A 10,898-nucleotide genomic window follows, 5' to 3' on the forward strand; every position below is an offset into this window, starting at 1 on the left:
GAATTAATAAAAGAATTCTATAAAGTTTGTAGGATATAAAACTAATATACAAAAATATGTTACATTTCTATACACCAATAATGAAGTAACAGAAAAAGAAATTAAGAAAACAATTCCATTTATAAGGGCACCAAAAAGAATAAAATACGTAGGAATAAATTAAAACAAGGAGATGAAAGATCTGTAGTCTAAAAGCTATAAGACAATGATGAAAGAAATTGAAGATGACACAAACAAATGGGAAGCTATGCCATGCACATGGACTGGAAGAATTAATATTGTTAAAATGTTCATACTACCCAAAGCAATCTGTAGATTCAGTGCAATCATTATCAAAATTCCAATGGCATTTTTCACAGAACTAGAGCAAATAATCCTAAAATTTGTATGGAACCACAAAAGACCCCAAATAGCCAAAGCAATCTTGAGAAAAAACAAAGTTTGAGGCATCACAAGCTCAGATTTCAGGATATACTACAAAGCTATAATGATCAAAACACCAAGGTATTGGCACAAAAATACACATAGATAATAGAAAAGAGAGCCCAGGCATAAACCCAGTAATAAGTATTTAGACCATTTACACGTATAGTAATTATTATAGGTAGATAATTTTTACAATTGATACATAAACATTTAAGATTTTTAGTTCTTAGTGGACTACACTCTTTTCTCTTACCATGTTTCTCTTCATTTCTAATAATTTTCTTTGCTCAGATGTCTGCTTTATCTTAACGAATAAAGCTACTTCTGCTTTCCTTGATTAATGTTTGTATAATATATATCCTCCCACCTTTAGTTTCAACCTGACTATATTGTTATATTTGAAATTTCATGTAGATAGCACATAACTGAGTCATGTTTTTAAATCCACTCTGCCAATTTCTTTTAATTGGTGTATTTAGACAGTTTATATTTTATGTAATTATTATGTCAGGATTTATCATTTTAATATTTTTTCTCTTTAATTTCTCTGTTTTATTTCCCCCTCCTTCCTGTGGGTTATTTAAACATAATTTAAAATTCCGTTTTGATTTATCTATAGTGCTTTTGGTTTCTACTGATACCACAGGTGGGGGAGTTGTTACTGGATAACTGAGATGAAAGTGGATCCTTACTTAGCCTAGTAGGGATGTTTGGATGTCTTATAATAATAGTAGAAATGTAGACGTCTAGGCTCCCAACTTGGCTTTTGCTAGCATTGTGGGAGTGAGGCCATATTTTTTCCTGTTGTGTTTGACAGGAATAGCACAGTTATTATCAAAAAGTTTTCTGCCTTCCTAGGCTTCCCCTTTATTGGCTTTTTGCTGGAGAGAGCAGGCTTTTGCTGGAGCTCCCCCCTTTCCCCTGCCCCATACTCACTGGCATTTCTGGGTGCTAGATTCTTTAGCTCCAAAACTGGGATACATGAGGCAAAAAGAAAACCCAGGGAGCTTACCACCATATCAATCCTAGGTTCCCGAGGTTCCTAGACAGTCTGCCTTCTTCTCTCTACTTTTCATGGTCTTATGTTTGTTTTATACAATGACCAAGGTTTTAGTTGTAATTAGAGGATGGAATAGGGAAAAGTATGTCTATCCCATCTTCCTGGAAGTCCATTCTTCAATGTTTTAAAAAATATACTATTACATGATTACCTTGTAATTATATCTTATCTTGTATTTGAAATTCTTGGAGGGCTAAATCTCTTTTTTCCCCTGGGGACTTTCACTCATTGCCATTTTTTCCCTTATGCTTCCCTTACGGGTGACCTGATTTAAGCTGAGGCTTGGACTTACAATGAAGATGTTTATCTTCTTAGAGAATTTTCTTTTGCTTTTACTAGATGCCCAGATATGCTACCTGGGATCACTTTACATTCACCTAGTCTGTAATTTAATTTGGTTTAATTTAGCTTCAGTTTCACCTCTTCCTCACCGCCTCTGTCTCAGGTTTAGTCTCCTGATTGGAGTACCAATATAGGCATCTTTCCTTCTTACCCTTTTTTTTTTTTGTATACAAACCTATAAAACCTGCTGTCCTTCCTCCCATGTATCTAAGTGTGTTTGTACATATGCATATTGATCAGTGCTCAGATTTTAGTTCATGGGTTCTTTTTAGAGGTTGAGAACCATCTTGCAGAATTTTCTTACTTTCTTTGAGCCTAGAAAGTCAATAAAATTATGTTTTATGAGATCCAGTTCTTTGTAGAAAAAGAGTTGTACTGCCAGAAGCTGAAGCTATATTTTTTACCTTTTCAAACAAACAAACAAACAAACAAACAAACAAACAAACAAACAAAAACAAACAACACCCAGTCACATTTATTCTCAAAAGGCCATTGAGAAAATCTCATAACATTAGAGCTGCTTTTCCCAAACTATATTCTATGGAAATTTAATATCATTGACGTAAATGGTAATAGGTCTTCCTCAAAAAAAGTTTAAATGTTCATGGTAAAAAATTGGAGTAAATCATGTATACTGTATCTTCTGCTGTTAGGAATACATAGCACATATTAGCATGTTAAAGGTTCCGAGAATTTGTGAAGTAAATAAAACTTTAAAATTGTGATTAACACTGCATTTCCCAAATTACTTGAATGTGGAATCTCACATCTTAATTAATTAATTAATTAAGGGGTATTTTTTCACATCCCACAGGACACTAGAGTTCTGTGAGACAGTTTGGTTAGTGCTGATTTAGAGTCTCTGCTTAGAAGCAGTACATTTAGAATGAGAAAATATCGGTTCTAGTCCTGGCTTTGTTGAGCTGTAGGACATTGGGTGAGTGCATAACCTGCTTGAACCCATTTCTTTCTTTATAAAGAGGTTGAAGGAAATGGTTTCTAGGGTGTTTTCCAGCTCTGTCATTATCTTCCAATCAACAGAGTCACCAATGTCTCCTTTATAGTGTAAGGATGAGTGCTTGGGATAGTATTGGAAATGTGTGTTCACTGCTCTCCAGGCTTAAAATGCTCCTCACCTCCCCAGTACTCCCCTCTCATGCCTTTACACTGTAGAGGACCTGCCTTTATTGGAATTTCTACCGCCTCTTGTATCCAGGTTGAATATTTCTCCTCAGAGCTAGTTTTTGTTTTTTCAATCACTATCACAACCAGCTAGGCTAATAATGTGAGTGCGATGGGAAGAACCCATGTGTGATTGTACCTTCCCTGCCTGTGTTCATAAGATAGGCAGATTGACCTTGAACAACAGAAATTTGTTTAGTCCCTGATCTATTTTCCTAGATGTATTGTCTTATTTAAATATATATATTTTTTAGAGATTTCATTTATTTATTTGAGAGAGACAGAGAGAGAGAGAGCAAGCATGAGCGGGGAGGGGGGGTGCAGTGGGTGAAGCAGACACCCCGTTGAGCGGGGAGCCTGATGTGGGGCTCCATCCCAGGACCCCGGGATCATGATCTGAGCCGAAGGCAGACACTTAACTGACTGAGCCACCTAGGGACCCTAGATGTATTGTCTTAAGGTGAAAAGAGCACTCATTGAGTCTGGAGGTAGAAGGCTGGGTTTGAGGGCCAGTTGAAGATCTTGGCTCCCCATTTTTGCCTATCTGAGACTCTCAGTTTCCCCTCTCTAAAGCAGTAGTGATGCTAAATTGCTCCATCTATATTATAAAGCTCTTGTGTGGATCCAGGTGATAATAAATGGGGAACTCTGCTGTGTACTACAGAAGCTTTGCAAATGGAAGGTGTGTGAGAGGTGAATAACAAGTTTTGTGATTGTGGTTACTTGGAGTTTACAGAAAAATAGGTTGAAACAATAACTAGAGAGGCACATGCTGAGGCTATTTATGAAAAGAAAATCCAGGAGATAACAAGGTTTGTAAATTTAATTCTAGGGGTGCCTGGGTGGCTCAGTTGGTTTAGCCTTGGACTCAGTTTCGGCTAGAGTCATGATCTTGGGGTTGTGGGATTGAGCTCTGTGTCAGGCTCCGAATTCAGCAGGGAGTCTGCTCAAGATTTTCTCTCTCCCCCTCCATCTGGTGTACTCCGTCACACTTTTTCCCTTTAATAAATGAATAAATCTTAAAGAAAAATTAAATTCTAGACCTTCTCCCTGCCTTTCCTTTCTCCTGCTATCTTTTTATATAAGAAGGAAAAGCATAGGAAACTAATTTTTAAAAAAGTCATGGGACTTTCCAGGTAAATAAAGATTAAAGAAAAGATGGGGCCAATTTAGGTTAAGACATATTCATATGCCAAAGTTTATTTTTAGTTGAAAATCCCCTTGGCCTTATTCAACTCAGAAAAATGAAAACTGATGACCTAGAAGTGAAAATTTGTATATCCTTCTACTTAGTCTCATAAGTCATTCAGTTCTAATTCCTTTGTGAATTCATGCAATCCTTTGCCAATGAATTAATGAATAATATTCTTCTAAGTGGGTTCCTATGAGAATGGATTTTTGTGTGTATAGCTTATTAAATCCTTTTTAATATCTATGATTTTACCACACTAATAAAAGCGTCAAACTTATGCCCTTGAAATGTAGAGGAAAAGTTATATGATGATTATTTCAATATTCAATAATCTTTCTTGCAAAAGCCACCATGCTACTATATTCTTTTGTATAAAAACAGTAAGTGATACAAATCCACTCCATCAAGCTGGCTTGGTGGGCAAAGACACCTTTAGAATCCTCATAATTGTCACTGCTTTCTGACATTTTCTCCATTTTAAGAAACAAGACTAAAGCAAAACAAAGAGAACTTACTCTAAAAGGACTGAGTCACAGCTTGGAACATTTCATGTTGATGTTATTTGAAATGGAAGTTGACAATTTCTGATTGATGAGGATGCAGAAGAAAAGCCTGTGTAGACCTAGTATCAGCACAGTATAGGGAATAAAGTATCAGGATGAATGTGGGCATGTCCTCTCCCCATCCCATGGCTCATTTCCCTTCTGGGCTCCCTGGTATGTAGGGTTAACATTCCATGTTCTTTGAGGATGGAACTTCAGTACCAAATGTTTGATTTGGAAGTCATGCTAGAAAAAGTATAAGACACATCTTCCTTCCCTCTGATTCAAATATCCCATTTTCTTTCTTTGCCTACCTAATTCTCACTTAACCTTCTGGGGTTTGGCTGACATCTGTCACCTATAATGGAAAGCAGTTCTAGACCTTGTGGCCTGAATTAGGTCCCCTTTTCTGGGTTCCTGGGCACCATACAGAACACTTATACAAAGCTATTTAATTTCCCTTAAATTTGCCTGTTTACTTTTCCCCCTCAGTTCCCACTCAGACACAACCAGCACTGTCCAGAACTTTGTGCAGTGACAGAAGTGTTCTAATTCATGTTATCCAGTGTGGTAGCGACTAGTCACATGTGGCTACTAAGCACTCAAAATATGGCAAATGAGACTGAGCAACTGAAATTTTAATTTTATTTCATTTTAACTATATTCATTTAATTTAAACTTCTATTAAAAGTATATAAAAATTCTATATATAAATTATAAATACTTTAAATTGTTTATTAAAATGATTTAGATTTAAATTTAAATAGTCACATGGTGGCTTTTGGCTACCATATTGGACAGCACTGCAATAGACCGTAAGCTTCTTGATGGCTGGGATTGCATCTCATTTACCATTATATTTCCAGTACTAGAGGACAGAATCCCAACACTTTCTGTGCACTCCAGAAATACCTGTTGACAACTGAATGAATGTCAGTGTTCTGGCCTTATTTCACTATCACATTTTGTTTGATAGCTGAGGCTCAGAAACCTGATACTGTAGCTGAAATTCTGGCTTTATCACTTAACATTTATTCAAGGGTGACTTAATTTCTCTGTGCCTCAGTCTCCTCATCTTTAAAATGAAGTATAAATAGTACCTACCTCATAGGGTTGTAATGAGCATTAAATGAATTTTTACATGTATTAATTCATTATTTAATAAATACATTAATTAGTGCTTAGTACAATAGATGGCACATAGTAAGTTCTACCATGTACTAGCGATCACTATATTGATTTTGCAGTGTTGCCTTTTATTAAGAGAAGGAGTGAGAAAAACAAACAGAAGAAAATGAGAAGAAAATGAGGCAGAGATGCCTGGGGGAGTTCAGTTGGTTAAGCGTCTGCCTTTGGCTCAGGTCATGATCCCAGGGTTCTGGGATCGAGTTCTATATCGGGCTCCCTGCTCAGCAAAGAGCCTGCTTTTCCCTCTGCCTGCTGCTCCCCCTGCTTGTGTTCTCTCTCCCTCTCTCTGAAAAATAAAATCTTTAAAAAAAGAAAGAAAATGAGGCAAAAAGCCCACTACTTTGGTAGAAAGTATTGAATTTTGTGCAAGATCATCTAAACTAAACACGTTAGGGATCTTTATGCATGCATTATTTGAGATTCAAATAAATATATTTAAATAAATATATTTATTTGAATTTTAAATAAATTTATTTATTTGAGAGAGCCATCAAAAGGGCTAAAGAGTAGAAGGCAAACCATATAAGACCTTTAACAATAGGGAACAAACTGAGGGTTGCTGGAGGGGAGGTGGGTGGGGAATGGGCTAACTGGGTGATGGGAATTAGAGGGCACTTGTGATGACCACTGGGTGTTATATGTAAGTGATGAATCACTAAATTCTACTCCTGAAAGCAATATTATACTATATGTCAACTGACTAGAATTTCAATAAAAACTTGAAACATGAAAAAAAAAAAGCTGCTATTCTGATGTGTCTCATATGGGATTAACTACAGTGTCACGTTGATAGAGCACAATAAACAATGGCAATAAAATGGAGCAACTTACTTACTTACTTACTTACTTTATTTATTTATTTATTTATTTATTTATTTTTTAAATGGAGTAACCTTAGAATATAAAGGAAGTGACAAGTTTTAAGACAACAACCTTACTATCATTTATAATATAAATTAAATTTAATGCAATTATAGCAAAATGTATCTTTTTAAAAATATTTATTTATTTATTTTAGAGAAAGAGAGATGGGGGGGGTGGGGGGCTTGATCCCAGGACCCTGAGATCATGACCTGAACGGAAATCAACTGAGCCACCCAGGTGCCCCAGCAAAATGTATCTTATAAAGAATGTCAGTAAGGATGCTGACGAGAAAGACTTTATCTTAGAGCAGTCTTCCATTGCTGTCATTCTGAGCCAGCATGGTTGGCAACCAGGCTGGATCTCTGCAATGACAAAATAAATCACACATTTCTTCCCTAATTTGACATCTTTTTCAATACACAGTTGATGAGTGAAATTAAAAAATGTCTTAACCCTGAAAACGATTTCCTTCTTTATATTCAGATAGTTATTTTGATTTATTGATATGTCTGTCTTTACTTGGGGAAGGAGAATCAGATGGTGGCCTTGGCTTTGGAAACTCAAGCCATTCCCTCCCTATTTGGGGGGAATCTTTGGGCGTTACTATCTACTTTTTAGGATAAGAAAACTAAATCTCAGAGAGATGCTATTTGCCCAAAGCCACATGGTTTATAGTTATTTAATAGAACTGGAAGTAGAGCCTGGGTTTTGTGACTTCTAGTTCCATGAGTTTCCAATGAGTTTTGAGTTTAGAAGATACTGAAAGAAAAGAAAGAAGGAATAGAAGAAGAAATACCCATAAGAAAGTGCTACTTATTTCACTGGAATTTATCCTTTTATTAATCATAATGAGATTCTGGGGTAAGCTACTGATCCTCTCCTCAGATGAATGCACATAAAAGTATTTTTGCTAACAAATTTGGGTAATAATAGTTCCTGAAATTCACTGATGGACCCTTATTTAAAAATGCATAGTGTGGAAAGAATCCAATTTCATTTTAGGGCATTATAAATAATGCCTCAAAATCTCTGCACACATAGTCATTGCTGGTCTGAAATACCTGCTGGAAAAGGGAATACCCTCATGGGTTGAGGATAGATTCTGAACAGGCTTTATCATTCTCTATTACTGAACACAATGATTGTAGATTGTGTTGCTTCTACCTTCATATTTGATGTGGTCACGATGACACGCTACGAAGTTAGAATATAATGCCTTTTTTTTTTTTGTCAATAAGGAAACATTATAACATGTTTCTCCTTACCAATAACCTTCAGAGTTAGGTAATGTTACCCATTACTACATATGTATATTTCAAAGGCATTTGCTACCTGGGCAGTAAAATATTCTAATTCCAAGAAGTAGAATTAGAAGATATATTAGCTATTTGGTGCTTTCAAGTTTATAAAATTGTACTAGAAGAAAAGCAAGACAAGAAAATATTTGAGATGCGTTTAATAATGCTGGTATTTTAGGAATTTCAATAAGTTGCTAAAAGGAATAGAGAAATTATGTTAGGTAACCAGAGATCTCTTTAAGCATGGATATTAATGTTAAACATGCAATCCACTAACAGCAAGTTGCTGGTGGGAACAGTATAAAAATTTAAAGAGACATAATGAAGGTTTTATTTCTGGTTTAAGACCTCATTTTTATTTCCCACTGGGAAAATGTGAAACCACTTCTCAGAACAGTAATTTTAAATTGTGTAACTTAAGAATGAAATAGACATAGGGAAATCAGGGTAAGGAAATATGTGTCTTCAATACTTCCTTAAAAAATACAGTAAGCCATGTATTTATTTTATACCTTCCAAAATAAAAGAAAATAGCTCCAGGACAATTTGGATAAAATAGGAGTCATAGGAGTAGGTTTTTATTCATTTTAAGGGTATTGTTGGGGTCTTCTGAAGAATTTCATTTTCATTAATAAACTCAAGCTATCTTTCCTTGAAGCACAGCTATTTTCATGCTGAGGGGGAGAGACTGAACATTCATGTGTTTTCTCAAATAAGTACCTTCCTATAGTAGCATAGTGTAGCAACAGTGTTGTTCTTCCTTAGAAAAAAAACTATAAGCAGAATTGTCCATTATTTCTAAAGAATGCCATACTCTGGCTACCCCTGATCATGGTCCCTCTTTTTATAGCTTGATTTGATTCTCAGCAAACAACTTCCAAGAATACACATAAAACAGATGGACTTATATGTGAAAATACATGGGGGGGCTTTAATTGTAGTGGTTTTCTTTTCACAAAAGAACAAGGGGAAACTGTCTCTTTACACCAGGTTTTCTCAAAGCCTGATACAGTCAGTACAATTATTAGCTCAGTTCAACACCTGTTGAGCACTTTTTATATGGCAGGCCCTGCACTGGTACTAGGGAAGCCAGCATGAGTAAGACCCAGTATCTGTCTTCAGGAACCTCAGGGGTGGAAGGCAAAAACTGATTCATAACGATATGATTTTGAGACAATGCAGTTGATGCTTTGAGAGATGTGTGCAAAGAGTATACTGAATATGAGAAGGCACCAAGCACAGCCTGGAGAGATAAGAATGCTTAGTCGGTCAAAGAAAAGGATGTCTTGTGGTGCACGAGGGTTTTATAAGCACATGTGCCAGCATGAGCAAAAAAGCATGAGGCTAGAAACAGCACAGTGCATATTGGAATCGCTGGGATAAGAAGAAGCTATGTGGCTGAAGAGACAAACAGAGTCCATGTTGCATTCCAAGGAAGACCACATACACCATGCTAACTAAGGAACCTGGACTTTATCCTGTACCTTTATCTGTTCATAAGAAAGAACCATGTAGGGGAGGTCTGTGGCAGGATTAGAGATCTGGAGGTCATCAACATGTTAGGTAGAAACTGTAAAATGAATGTGACCACTCAAGGAGTGTCTGTAAAAGAATAGACTGAAGAGAGAATCCTGGAGAACCCCAACAAGTAAGAGTCTTTAAAAAAGGATAAGAAAAAACAAAATAGGAGAACAACGGGATACCATCATGATAGAAGCTGTGAGGCGCACCCAAAAAGTCTAGTGAGATTAAACCGGAAATTGTATCTCATCATTAGGAGATAATAGTGGGTTAGTCTAAAACATTGATGGGTTAGTGGGAATGAGAGTCATATTGCAGTAAATTGAGAAGTGAGTGGGAGGTAAGTGTAGTCAGCTTGTAGAAGAAGCTTGGACAAGCATGAATGGAGAAAGCTGCTTCAGGGAGTTTGCTTGTTTTCTCTGCAGGAGAGCCCTGAGCATATTTAAAGGCTGATGGTGGGTGTTTGTGGAAAGGAAGGAGAGGGAATATTGCCGGAGCCATGTTCATGTAAATTTTGGAGGGAGTGGGATAAAGATTCCATTCTGATTAATTGTCCTTCAATGAGAAGAGAGACATGTCTTTCTCTAAGACTGACTATAAGAAAGAAAGAGATAATAGGGCAACTTTAAAAAAACATTTAAATAAAAAAAATTTTTGAGTAGATAATACCATTGTTCAAAATTAGAAAGGTATAAAAGGTTATACAATGAAAAATTTTCTCCCCATCTCTGCTTCTCATTTATTACCTTCTTAGAAAATACTTTATTGAACACCTACAATATGCAGGTACTGTTTCCCATGTTGGAGACACAACAGTGAACAAAATAGAGGAAGGTCCTGCTGACATGGTCCTTTTATTTGTGTATGCGCGCGCGCGCGTGTGTGTGTGTGTGTGTGTGTGTGTGCAAGAGAGAGAGAGAGAGAGAGAGAGGAGGAAGATATTGACAATAAGGAAATAAAGAGTCGTATAATATATAAACTAATACATATCAAAGTTCTTTGACAAAAATAAAGCAGTTATGGGGAGGTAGGCAAATTCTGTATTTTTGTAGTATTATCAAGGAAAGCTCTCTGAGAAATGGGTTTGCGTACAGTACTGAATGTGGTACAGAATAAGCTGAGAGGTTATGTTATGGAAGTCCCAGGCAGTGGGGGCAGGAAGTAAAAAGGCCCCAATTAGGGACATGATGGTGAGTTTGAGGAACTGTGAGAGGATAGCCTGAGCAGAGCTAAGGAAAGAAGTGGGAGAGACAACTCTTGGTCCTACAGAAGTAACAGGAGGT

This window comes from Ursus maritimus, unplaced genomic scaffold (assembly GCF_017311325.1).
Source record: "Ursus maritimus isolate PB19 unplaced genomic scaffold, ASM1731132v1 scaffold_29, whole genome shotgun sequence".
NCBI lineage: Eukaryota > Metazoa > Chordata > Mammalia > Carnivora > Ursidae > Ursus > Ursus maritimus.